The sequence below is a fragment of the Biomphalaria glabrata genome, chromosome 2, assembly GCF_947242115.1.
Source record: "Biomphalaria glabrata chromosome 2, xgBioGlab47.1, whole genome shotgun sequence".
Lineage (NCBI taxonomy): Eukaryota > Metazoa > Mollusca > Gastropoda > Planorbidae > Biomphalaria > Biomphalaria glabrata.
The window spans coordinates 49,926,134-49,938,871 of record NC_074712.1 but is presented as its reverse complement, the minus strand read 5'-3'; the positions used below and the strand labels follow the sequence as shown (position 1 = coordinate 49,938,871).

The 12,738-nt window shown below is 37.9% G+C and overlaps 1 long non-coding RNA gene across 1 annotated transcript; it reads right to left on the bottom strand.

Moving 5' to 3' along the window:
• Window positions 1-640: 640 nt before the first annotated feature.
• Window positions 641-12,394, bottom strand: LOC106072512 (uncharacterized). The gene is made up of 3 exons (XR_008776656.1): window positions 12,138-12,394; window positions 3,683-3,856; window positions 641-905 (listed from the first exon to the last, which is right to left on the bottom strand). It is a non-coding gene; the product is annotated as an uncharacterized LOC106072512 (long non-coding RNA).
• Window positions 12,395-12,738: the final 344 nt, after the last annotated feature.

Here is a 12,738-nt window from a genome sequence, read left to right as displayed (position 1 = left end):
AAGTCACAAATACTAGAAAGTATCGATGAAGATGATGTTATAGATTTCTTTGCTGCACAGAATGCACGACGTTAAGCGATATCAATTGAGATTTGTCACTTGTACATTATTTAACTTATAAACAACGGTATTATTCATTAAAAGAGTCTTATTTATTATATTTTTTAAGTTGACTGATATACTGAACCAATTTGATTTTGGGCTTATATATTTTCGCGTACATTATCTCATGTCATATGTCGAATGTCAAAATGCAAGGGGCCCCCAAAGAGGTGAATCCCCCCTGGCCCCCAAATCCCTAGTTACGCCCCTGTCTAACTTTTGATCGCTGATGATTGTTTAGTTCAGGTAAGTAAATTCTAAAACTATCGTACATTTGAAATTTCCGATATTTATGTCCGGTATCTTGGGTACGAAATCCTATAACATAATTTTTGTCTGGTCTTAGTGAGACATTTTAGAATCTAGAAATTAAATCAGCAAATTCTTCTCCATTACTAGGATTCGCGTCTTTTTTATTTTTTTTTTATTTTAGCAGTGAGTATAGAAAAGTTGAAAGCTTTCACATCGAATTAACATCAATGACTTTGGGATGTTCGCTTTCAATGCTACGTAAAAAGAGGAATGCGATTTTTAAAAAAATGCTATTAAAATTTTAATTAGTTTTTCTTATTTTAATTCACTTTATTATATTGAATTCAGTGTATATAGTTACGATTTGTGTGTTATTTAGAGATCTTCTCTGGTATACTCAGGCCTCTCACAGATAGCATGAAAAATACAATCTTGATGAAAATATTCTGGGTTACATATATCCATCTCAAGAAGTCTTTTTTCAGGAACGTATACACCACATGTTTTGAAGGCAATTAAACTTCCATTTATAAGCCGAAAGTAAGGATACTCTGTAGAAAAAATAAATTTCAAAAATCAATGCCAATATTATATTTTTGTGTTGGAAACTTCATTATAATACCCTAGTACTGAAAGTAAGATTAAATTTAAATAAGGATTCGATGAATATTTTTGGTAGTTTAATTTTGTTTTCTTGAAAGGAGAATAGATGCATAACAATAGTGTAGGGACCCAAAACTGAAAAAAAAATTGCGCTTTTTTAAAAATTGCGTAACATTTTTTAAGTTGTAGTCATTTTCACTCTACCATATCTTAAAGTATAAATATCCGATTACAGTTGGTTATAAAATAAAAGTAATAATTCCTTACACTCAACATTTTGTTTGTTTATTTATAAAATTGGCCCTAAATGGGGTGTATGTCAACAAATGAATATTTATTTTAGATAGTACTAATAACAAATTTAAAAAAAATGTTTTTATTTTATTAAATTTTTAAAATTCAAAAAAAAAAGTTTGAATTGCTTTACAATAAAGACACGTTTTTGTCACCATTAAAATGTTTGTCTATTTTCTTAAGAGTGTGTAAATTTTATGTAAAAAAATCGTTGACATGCTCCCCATTTAAACCAAACAGGACGCCCATAAAATAGAGAATTCGTCTGTGTGCATAGTCTGCAACAATGAGTGATAATGCTCCTTAGCAACATACGAGTCGTAATAGAAAAATGTTTTTTTTTATTAAATTTACGACGTATAATTTGTAAGAAAAAAAAATGATATCGCTACGTTAATGAAAAGTTAATGTGTACCTATATATATATATAAAAATATATATTGGCTGTGAGACATATCTCCTGTTTTTCTGTTTTTGATTTCAATACTACTTTCCCTTCTCGTACTCTTGCCTCTATACCACTAAGGTTATCTGCCCCTAGCTCAGAAGTCTCCACCGACACAACAGCTGTCGTTCAGAGCTCTTCAACCACCGAGCAACACCAGATTATATGTCACCACCGAACAAGCAGCCCTAGCTGATACCTCGTTACCGGCTTAACCTGAATCAGATGTTCTGATGGTTCGAGATTTTCCAAATCCCTTTTATGAGCCACTTAACCACTGAAAGGCTTTTATCCGTGGCCAGGATGAGGAATTGTCTCTTTACCAATCCCTCTAATCCGAAGTGATCATTTATTCACACCCGGTAAGGACACGTTCCCTTGAACCAACATCAACGGTTCCTCGCCCTTGCGAGACTTATGAGCCACTTAACCACTGAAAGGCTTTTATCCGTGGCCAGGATGAGGAATTGTCTCTTTACCAATCCCTCTAATCCGAAGTGATCATTTATTCACACCCGGTAAGGACACGTTCCCTTGAACCAACATCAACGGTTCCTCGCCCTTGCGAGACCAAGGGCCGAGCCAACGTGGGGCTCTTTGTATGCCTATAATGTGCCACTGCACCCGTGCGAGGACCATCACAACCCTTATGGCCCCGTTAGGGTAGCCCACTGAGATCTATATTTGCTACCGTTCTTGGCCTATCCACTACCCTTGCCGGACGTTTCCACGGAGGCGCCACGCTGAGGCGACGGTAGCTGAAATTCCTCCGCCGGCTTAACCACATCACTTGAAATTAAGATAAGCCTCACGCCTATTGACACTCGAATCACTTGCCCAAAACATCTAATGACGATTTAAAGCTAACCTCAGATTGTACTTCCATTAATCACATATTTTTACCTTTATATTTCACATTCCTTTCCTTATATTTTTCTTTTTTTCTTTGTTGTTTGCCTTTAGCTAGATAAATGTACATTTTGTGCAAGTGAAGTCTTCTTTCAATGACACCCTAGACATAAGACAGCCAACGCAGACACACAAGCACTCCACTTCTCACAGTAACCATGGCGAAAAAGTTCCTTTTTTTGTCCCACTCAACCATCTATTTTATTTAGAGATTGTGGCTATCAACATATACTTGATACTCTGCTACGCATCTAGCATAAATAACAAGACAACCTAGTCGATGAAACTTTGATAATTATATCAAACTTATAGAAATGCCATTGATGAATCTAGGAAATTTAGACACCCGGAACATTAGACACCCTTTAACAGCGAGCTTAATTTTGAACATAATTAAGAAATTTTAACGTATTTTTTACCTTCAGGCTATGGGCTATTGGTATCATTATAAATATTTACATAAAATTTCTACGTCTCCAGTATTACTTCTACTGTTAAATAAAGTTTGTTGGCCTGACAATGCTTCGCCATAAATATTACCATAATATGTGTAGGTCGCTACAAATTCATTTATTCATCTAGTAAAATAATTATTTTGTCTTGCCTTCAAGAGCACAGAAACTAAAAGAGCTAATCGATGTAGCCAAAGAAATCGGCATTTCTTAACGTGAAGTGCGTAAAAGGAGAGAACAGCAGTTAGCCGAGGAAGAACAAGACAGAGAAAGAGTTGAAAAAAAAAAAAAAAGAAAAGAAAAAAAAAAAAAGAAGAAAATTAGAAGAGAAAAGAAGAATGGGAGAAAGAGAGAGTTCAGAAATGAGAAAAAAATATGAATTGAAAAAATCGAATAAATGCAGAATTCAAAGATAAACAAAAGAATAATACAACATTGAAAAGAATGTACCAGAAGGCACAATCAAACAAGATTTTAGAGACAATTAACCATATTTTAAAGATGGTTTTCTCGTGAAGACTAGTCTCAACAATTACAAAACATTATAATTATACCACTGAAGTAGAGAAAAAAAAACACAAATCCCAGAAAGGCGTTACGTAACGTAAATGTTAGTGTTACTTACCTCCGTAAAATAATTCTTTATGCTTTGCTTCAATGTAATCTCCGTAGCCAAGCCCCCAAACAAATTGTCTACGATCGGTATCGTATATAAAATTAATCCATCCACATCTCGTTTGTTGCTGTAGAATGCCAAGTTTTTCTTTGGTATTGAAAACTGCCCGATAAGCATTATTAACTGAAAATAAGCAAGAAAGATGTAGTTCTGTTAATTTTATATTTTGCAGCTCGTAAAATTTAGGCACAGTAGCTACTGTATGCCTTCTGCCTTTTATTTTTAAAGTTAAATATGTAACAAAAACTACTAAAAAAAACAAAGCTTAGTTGTATCAATTGGTTTTGATCAGTCATGTAAGAAAACTTGTTATAGATCTAGACTAAAAATAATAAATCTGTGCACGAAAAAAAGTATACATGTGTCAGACGCATAGATTGATAGACATATATAAATATAGACTGGAAGAGAGAGAGATACATTTTTATGTACTCAATCTTTTTTAGCGGCCCCAGAAAGGGGAACAGACGCTATTAGTTTTGTGTGGTCTGTCTGTCCGATCAACCCGTTTGGATCTCGTAAACTAGAAAAGTTATTGAAAATCCGACATCATGATTTTTAGACCTTTCATAGTTTTGATGCAAAGGCTACTTTTTTTCATTTCTGAAAGCGAAAAATTTAGTTTTCTAAAGGAACTATGCAAGCAGTTTTTTTCATAAAAATACACCATTTTTACATCTATTCACTATTAATAGTAACAAAAATGGGAGACAATTTAGTAAGGGAGATGACTATTTACTATATTTTGGCACATTTATGCAAACGTTTTAGATTTTTTGTCAAAAAAAAATTTTTTTTTTACAATTTTATTGCTAAGTTAAGTTAGTTCTTTTATACTAACTACATAACTACTACATTTACAAAAATAAAAGTTTGCTTTTTTTTAAAAGAAAATAAATCTATTTAATTTGCATATAAATAGAACATAATTTAAAACAACAATTTATGAGTAGTCTTTCGTACTATTGTGTGAACCACAGTGCGATGAAGCTTGCACAGAACACGCAACTAAATTAAAATAGTTTTTGTTTGTTTGATTGTTTTTCTTTTTCGGGAATGTTTGTTTTAGGGTTTGAATAAGAGATTGACCCTTTACAAAACAATTAGATCATTTAGATAATCCTTATATGGCATCACTTAAGCCAGATGTGTGCCTTACTTCATCTTCACTTTCACCTATCCCTTGGTCTGAAGTTACGTGGGGACACCACACAAGATCTGACAACCTTCTTTCTCCATTCGTTTCTGTAATTTGCCTTTGATAGAATTTCATTCTGATATTCTGTAATAAAATATTAAAACCTTGCTTTTTACCTGCCTACGGGGACCAATTTGGACCGATTTTGAGCTTGTGTTTCCACACAAACTGTCTTTCTAACCTTGTAATTAAAAAAAAAATTAGAACACAATTATGCTATTACTGCTAGGACGTACAACAACCATAGTCCCAATATTTTGCTTCCGTATCATAATCATAGACAGGAATATATATCTCTCATCGTTTCAAATTTTAGAATGAGTTTTTAGCCAAAAAAAAGTCAAGGATAATGATAATGGCGCCCAATGGGTAACTTTTAAAGGTTAATAATCATTTTGCACTATTTTGCTTCAATAAAATAAATACAAGAGGAACACAGTGACAATAACACTAACTTGACTAGCACTAACACTACAATAACTCTTGTCACTTGACTACTTGAGTCGACTTGACAGACACACTGTGATTGTCTGAGTCACAGCAACCTTTCAGTATTTTGACTCAACTTCAATAATACTAACTGTCATTAAGACACCGACTCTAAATAAGACCCAGCAGAGCTATGGTTAGTGGCGAGCGGATAGTTGTAGTCGCGTGTAATCGACTGACACAGATAACACGAGTTGTCAACCGTAAAGAATGCACTGGGTCTGGGGGGGGGGGGGAGGGGTGCGACTCAATCTGAGATTTTTCTATTGTATATATAACTTTGGGACCATAAATCACAATTTTATACTTGAATCCTAAAATTAGAAAGAAATAATTTAGAAAATTGATTAGAAGCGTGGTCGAGAGGCTAAGTGCGGCTAACTTAGCTTGGCTTGGCTACCTAGAAGGGGGCTCGAGGTTCGACACCCGACTCGGGCAGAGTTGTGTTTACTGAGCGCCTAAAGGCAGCACGGCAAACCAACTCCTAGATACCCCCTCTCCCCCCCCCCCCCACCGGTCCACAAATGAGATTGGACCAAAGCGCTCTGAGCATGCTATAAGCATGAAAGTAAAAACAACGTCATCAGTCCCGTAGGAGAAAACATTAAAAAGATATTGGAGCTGGAGATACCTACAACTCAGAAGCAGGTTAAGTGTTTATTAGGGCTGGTAAACTATTACAGGAAATTTATCAGAAACCTGGCAGAAATTGTGAACCCGCTAAATAATTTACTGAGAAAAGGGCAACCAAGGAAAGTTACATGTGACTCGGAGTGCAGGGAGGCAATAGAAAAGATTAAAAAGATTTTCTCAACTGACCTGATACTAAGACTGCCGGACAAGGAGAAAGTGTTCTACGTATCAACGGATGCGTCAGGGAGCGCTATTGGGGGATGTTTAATGCAACAATATGAGTGCCTGCATCCCATAGCGTATGTCAGCAGGAAACTGTCAGAAGCGGAGAGAAGATATAGTGTAGTGGAAAGGGAGGCCCTGGCAATAATATGGGTGGTGACAAAGTTAGAAAGTTTTGTTTGCTCACTGACCATAAACCTCTCCAGTTCATGGAACAGAAAAGCATGAAGAATGGAAGAATATGTAGATGGTTCCTGATACTGCAGAATTTCAAATTTGAAATAAAGGCAATAAGCGGAAGTATCAATATAGTGGCGGACATGCTGTCTCGAGTTACGTTGAGATAGGGGGAGGAGCATATAACTTGAACACACTTGATTTTGTTTTAATTTAAGCAATCGATTTGGCTAGTAGTCATAACTAGATGGGTATTAGGTTGTTTTAAGGTATCTTTGAATATGATATTTATGTTATAATATACATGCAATTGGGTTATTATTAGATTGGCTAATGTTGGTAATTTATTTCGGGTAGTAAGTATGAATTGTATGTATGGATGTATGAATAGATAGGGCATTTATAAGGCAACGATGTATTGATATCAAGGAAAAGTAAGTTTTATAATTTATTCTTTGTTGTTGATCATGACCATACATCAGTCAAGAGTTAGGTCGTGTGGGGACAAGTAAGTGGAGAGAGGAAATAAAATACACTTGTACATGCCCAAAAAAACGTTAGGTGTACAGTGGGAGAACGAGTATTGATAAATATCAATTTGTCATATTAGGTAAAATGTCTGTCCTGACGTGTGAGGGAAAGCGGTGTAACCTCTGGAACGTGATGTGATGAAGTATAGATAGACACACCTAAAGTGTCAGCGCAAACGAACTATGTCTGCGGTCACCTATGGCACATCACATTCTACAGTATCACTTAGTGACACTTCAGGGAAATATGTATTCAGAGGAACTTGATTGTGGACACAGGAAGAGAAGTTGAAATCGCAATCAAGACTCAAGTTGTGTTGTCTTTTATGTTTACCTACATTTTGGACCTTGCACATTGTAAGACTAAGACAGTAAATTAAAAACATTGACAGGCAATTTTTTTTTAGCGGGAGGGGGAGGAGTTGTTATGACATGATTAGGAATTAGTTATTTGTTTCGGGAATAGGGTAAAGTTTTAATTAGCGACGATGACGTAAATTTAGTTAAAAAACAAGAACGCTCTAAGTGACGCTACAAAGAAGACGCTTCGTGTAGAGCAGTAGAATAGATATACGGATTTAAGGAAAGACATTGGACGGATCCCTTTTTAAGTATTAAAGTATTCGTGATTGTTTGATATTAGCGTCGACTACTATTTATTGATTGTTTAGCATTTCGCCTGTTTTCCTGATTTGGTTGAAGGTTACCTCATGATCATTGCATTGATTAGATTCAACACCGTGGAAGAGCCACAACACCAGTGCTTTACATCTCCATGCCCGTACTTTAAGCTGCTGTAGATTTGCCTCTACGTCATCAAGCAACCGTTCTCGTGCTTGCCTTTGGGGCGCATGCCTTAGAGGCGGCCTTAGCAGAGCGAGAGGGCCCTGGGCGAGTGTCATATGCGGGGCTCTGAGCCTAATGATAGCCTATCGTACCACATCACGCTAACGCACTCGTCAGCCTCCAGCGCTGTAGGCCTGATTTTTGCTGGGCGTACGAAAACAGCAACCCCATTATCTTCACCCATTGGGGTAACCATTTCATTAAAGAAGAAAATTGCCACATTGTTGAACAAATATTTTGCTAAAATCAACAAGGCTGCCAAGAAGTCCCCAATGTCCAAAGCCATTGATAAGGCTCGCAAAGCTGATGAAAAAAAAGACCGAAAGTGCTGGGGGAACTATGAACGTCTGGTTTGGTACCTTGACAGTGCCCGTCTTATAGTTCCAGAACATCTTTGTGCAGAGCGCAGCAGATGAATTCCAAAGGACCAAAAGCACATACGAAGATAACGTATGAAGCTTTGTTTGCTTCATAAGATAGGAGCCGTGGGGGTGTGGGGACGGTTATAGTACTGGATTAGAGACTTCCTACAAGAGCGTACAATAAGAACAATGTTGTACGGAGAAGCCCTTAGAGCACGTCCTCCCCCAGGGCTCCGTCCTGTCATGCGCCCTTTTCACAGCCTTCATAAATGACCTACCGGCTCAGCTAAAATGCCAAAAGCGGCTATATGCAGATGATATTAACCTTTGGAAATCCGGAAGGAGCGCAACATCTATACAAAAAGTGTTTCAAGATCTCCTAACGCTCTGCTCATACTCACTAAAAATGGAGGCTAGAAATAAACACCGCCAAGACGGTCTATTCTCTGATAACGCTCGAGACTGGCATTCTCGGGCAACCGTTTTCGGCTCTCCCTCAACGGAGTGACTCTCAGCATGGAAAAGCTACCCAAGTAACTTAAGATCGCAAACTAAAAATATGTGAGCACATCCAGGATGTTGCAAGAAAGGCCTCAGAGAAACTTTGCATTGTGCGTAAGCTGGCATCCACGAAGTGGGGAGCCCGAACAGACATGCTCCGATCACTGTATTTAGGAGCAGTCCGATCACAGATAGACTACAGCCTACCTGTGCAAATTTATGGCTCTAGGACAGCTCTTTAACAACTTATAAATTAGAGTCCCAAGCACTAAGATTTGTCTATGGGAACCTTAAGGACAAGTTCAGTAAATGCGGCTGAAATAATGGCTAATGTAGGTCAACTAAACCTTAGAAGGGAAAGGTCAGTACTAACCTGCTTTGAGTGGTATAAAAGGCTGGATGAATACCTCCCAGCTAGAAAACTAGTGGATGGTTTGAGATGCAGAAGACGTATCCAGATGCAGTCTTTCATGCATCATGCCACCAGACTATCTAATAAAGCTGGACTCTCCACCAACCGACATAACATTCAACGCTTTCATACCCTTTCCTCTTGGTGTCGCCCAACAACCCCAGACATACGTTTGAAACTAGTAGACCCTAATGCCAATAAGCTAAGTCGTTCATCTAACAACCTTCCAATTCTAGCATTGGAGACCATTAATACCTCCAGGCCCAGTGCTATTTTTGCATACACTGATGGGTCGGCATCGATTGATTCTGGAAGAGCAGGCTATGGAGCCTACATCGACTTTCTTAGCGCTTACTTATTCAAAATCTTTGGACCATGAGGTAGTTTTTGCAGTTTTGATGCGGAGATCATGGCAGTCTGTGAAGCCTTAAAAGTCATTGACTCTTAACTCGGCGAGGGACATTTTGTGGGCAACACAGATTGTTGTGGTCACTGACTCAAAATCTGTACTACAGACTTTACAAAGCCCCAGACCATGGCCCCCCAATATCGACACTGTCATCATGGCTTCACACAACATAAAACAACGTTATGGCACCCCTGTAATAATGCAGTGGGTACCGAGTCACATAGGTGTGACTGGCAACATTATTGCAGACTTCTTGGCACACCAAAGAGGGAAAATGGAGTTTGATGATGAAACTAGTTGCTAACCCGAAAACATTGCTTTTAACACACTAGCAACATTGCTCTAAGGCCTTTCAGTGCCTAAATCAGAGAACGCTACACTAATGTCAAAAGGAGAGGTCCAGCGGAACCTGACACTCATGAAGGAGTCATGGTTTAACAAAAAAAAAGCAGAAGAAATCCAGTCATATGCTGACTGCAAAAAAAGCGAAAAAAAAAATTCAATTCAAAGCTTTTTATGGTCCTCAGCAAAATGGCTCATCCCTCATATTCAGTGCTGATGGAAACAAACTTCTCACAGACAAGTAGGATATACTTTTTCGCTAAGCTGAACACTTCAGTACCGTCCTTAACTGACCATCAAGCCATTGCGCCGAAGCCATTGCACGCCTGGGCCAAGTCCCAATAAACCATTCACTCGCTGACCATCCCCGTCTCAATGAAGTAATGACTGCATTATCCAACCTCTCAAATGGTAAGGCACCGGTACTAGACTCTATCTCTGCTGAAATATACTCACTTGGCATCTCAGAGCTGACAGCTAAACTAACAGAAATCTAACAGATGATAAGATAAGATAATTTTAATTGATTCAATCAAATGGAAATTGACAACCTCAGCATAATTACTGTACAATAACAATATAAATGAAAAATTCGAACAACATTCACACACGAAACACACACTCACAACCAGCACTTTATGAATTAGACTGCTATGTACTTCTCGATGACGACAGCTGATCATGTAATACTCTGACCGAAAGTGTGATAGGGAGTTTTTAAATCTTTCTGTTTTAGTTCTAATGGAAAGGAGACGATCACTTCGTTCAGATCTTAAGTAATAGTGGTTTAATGGGTGCAGGTTGTCTTTAAGAATCGTGAGTGTTTTGAAAAGGAATCTTTCATGAAAAGGTTCTTCAAATAATGTGAGACAAAAGAAACTACAACAAGAGTTCAAAGACACCTCCATCATTCATCTCTACAAGGGAAAGGGAAATAGGCAGTTATGCAATAACCATCGTGGCATATCCCTCCTATGCATTGCTGGCAAGATTCTGACTAGGGTGCTATTAAACAGACTACAACACCACCGAGAATCTGTCCTACTTCCGGAGAGTCAATGCGGCCTCAGGAAAGGAAGAGGCTTGGTTGAAGTGATCATTGCAGTCCGCCAACTCCAAGAGAAATGTAGAATGCAAAATTTAAATCAAATGTATATCAGCAAACGCCAACCTAGATGATGAGGTAGACTTCTGTGCTGCTAGTGCCAGTGCTGCTTTTGGCAGACTACAAGGACAAGTGTGGCAACGGAAAGGACTCAGCATATCCACAAAACTTAAAGTCTACAGTAATAAGAATTTTAAAAAAGAACAAGAAAACGTGTTTGGGCCTTTGTGTCTAGCTGCTGTCACTTTTTTAAAAAGTTTTCTGCATTAATTTTGTTTTCTTTGGTCGCGACCACACCGGCCCATTTGCTACCGGCCCACCGGGCATTTGCCCGTTTGCCCCTGGCTGTAGACTTACGAGGTAAAAAGTAATGCAAGAGCTCAAGCAGTGTCAACACATCTTTAATCATAATGACAACGCACAATAAACGCAACACTGAGCATTTACATATATTTACACTGGTGGCCATTCGACACAAGAAAGAGTCAAACATACAAGAGAACCAGAAGATAACGGAAGTATACAAATAATTCCAGCCTAAATCTATTTTGATTGCTAGATCTAAATACTCTATTTTAGATCTGGAGTACAAGCAATATTAAGACACAATTGTAAATCGTACTTGATTCAAGAATTTTTAGTATACCAAGGTGAACTGTTAATCAATCATAGCCTCGCAGAATCGACAGGTCATAAGATGCTGTATTTACCAAAACTGAACGGTATTTGAAAAAATAAATGTCATGTAAAGAGCTTGCATTATAGGCCTAATTGGCATTAGATGCCGGGAAGGCTTCCAAAATATTGAGTAACAAGTCATAGTTAATGATAACTGGATTGCGAAGCTGAAAGTTACAAGGAAATCTACAATCGCACGGGGCCTAGGGAGGTTGCCCAACTTGCCACCCCCTAGCGCCGCTACTGCCTGCCTAGATATCGAACAACAGTAATAAATTTGTGCGATTAGAAATATTTGTAACCCCCCTTCTGGTACGCCCATGTTTCATATTAAAGTAGATGATAATTGTCTTGATAAGCTAATTTGAACAGTAGATATTGCAAAGCTTAATTTCTAAAATTTTAACTCTATTACTTACATGGTAACACGAAAAACAAAAATTAGAAACATTAGATAAAGTCAATCACAGTCGTTAGTGTTACAGTACAAAAAAACTTACTTGTAACTAATGCATTGCACAACTATAGGTCCTGCCGGTACGATGTTATAGAAGCCATTGATTATTTTCGTGTCATTAATTAGGTTTGTTATTTTATATTTCTGTCTATGTCACAGCCGCTAAGTGTCACTTGCTAATTAACAAAACGAATTCCAAAATAAAGTGCTGACATTTTATTTTTCATACAGACTTCTCTACTTTAATTATGTCGCTTGGCAAGAGTGTTCATACTGTAAAGTGTGTAATGTGTTAATGGAATGTGCAAAATAGACTCGTGCATACAGCGTACTAGCGGATCCAGAACTTTTTTCAAGGGCAGGGAGGCGCGAATTTTTTTCCAAACCATAACCCCAAATAAAACTCACACAGCTTTATCTATCTATCTATCTATATCATGGGCGTAGCCAGGGGGGGGGTTCCTTGGGGTTCAAACCCCCCCCCCGAAATGAAATCCCCCCCTTTGCGGGGGGGGGGACGTAATTAAGTGACTGATTTTTGCTTTCATTTTGTTTATTTTAGGTGAGATTTTAATACTAAATCATCACTTACCACAGCACAGCCGAGGCAGTTTTGAGTTAAAAACCCTCAACCAGGGGGTTTT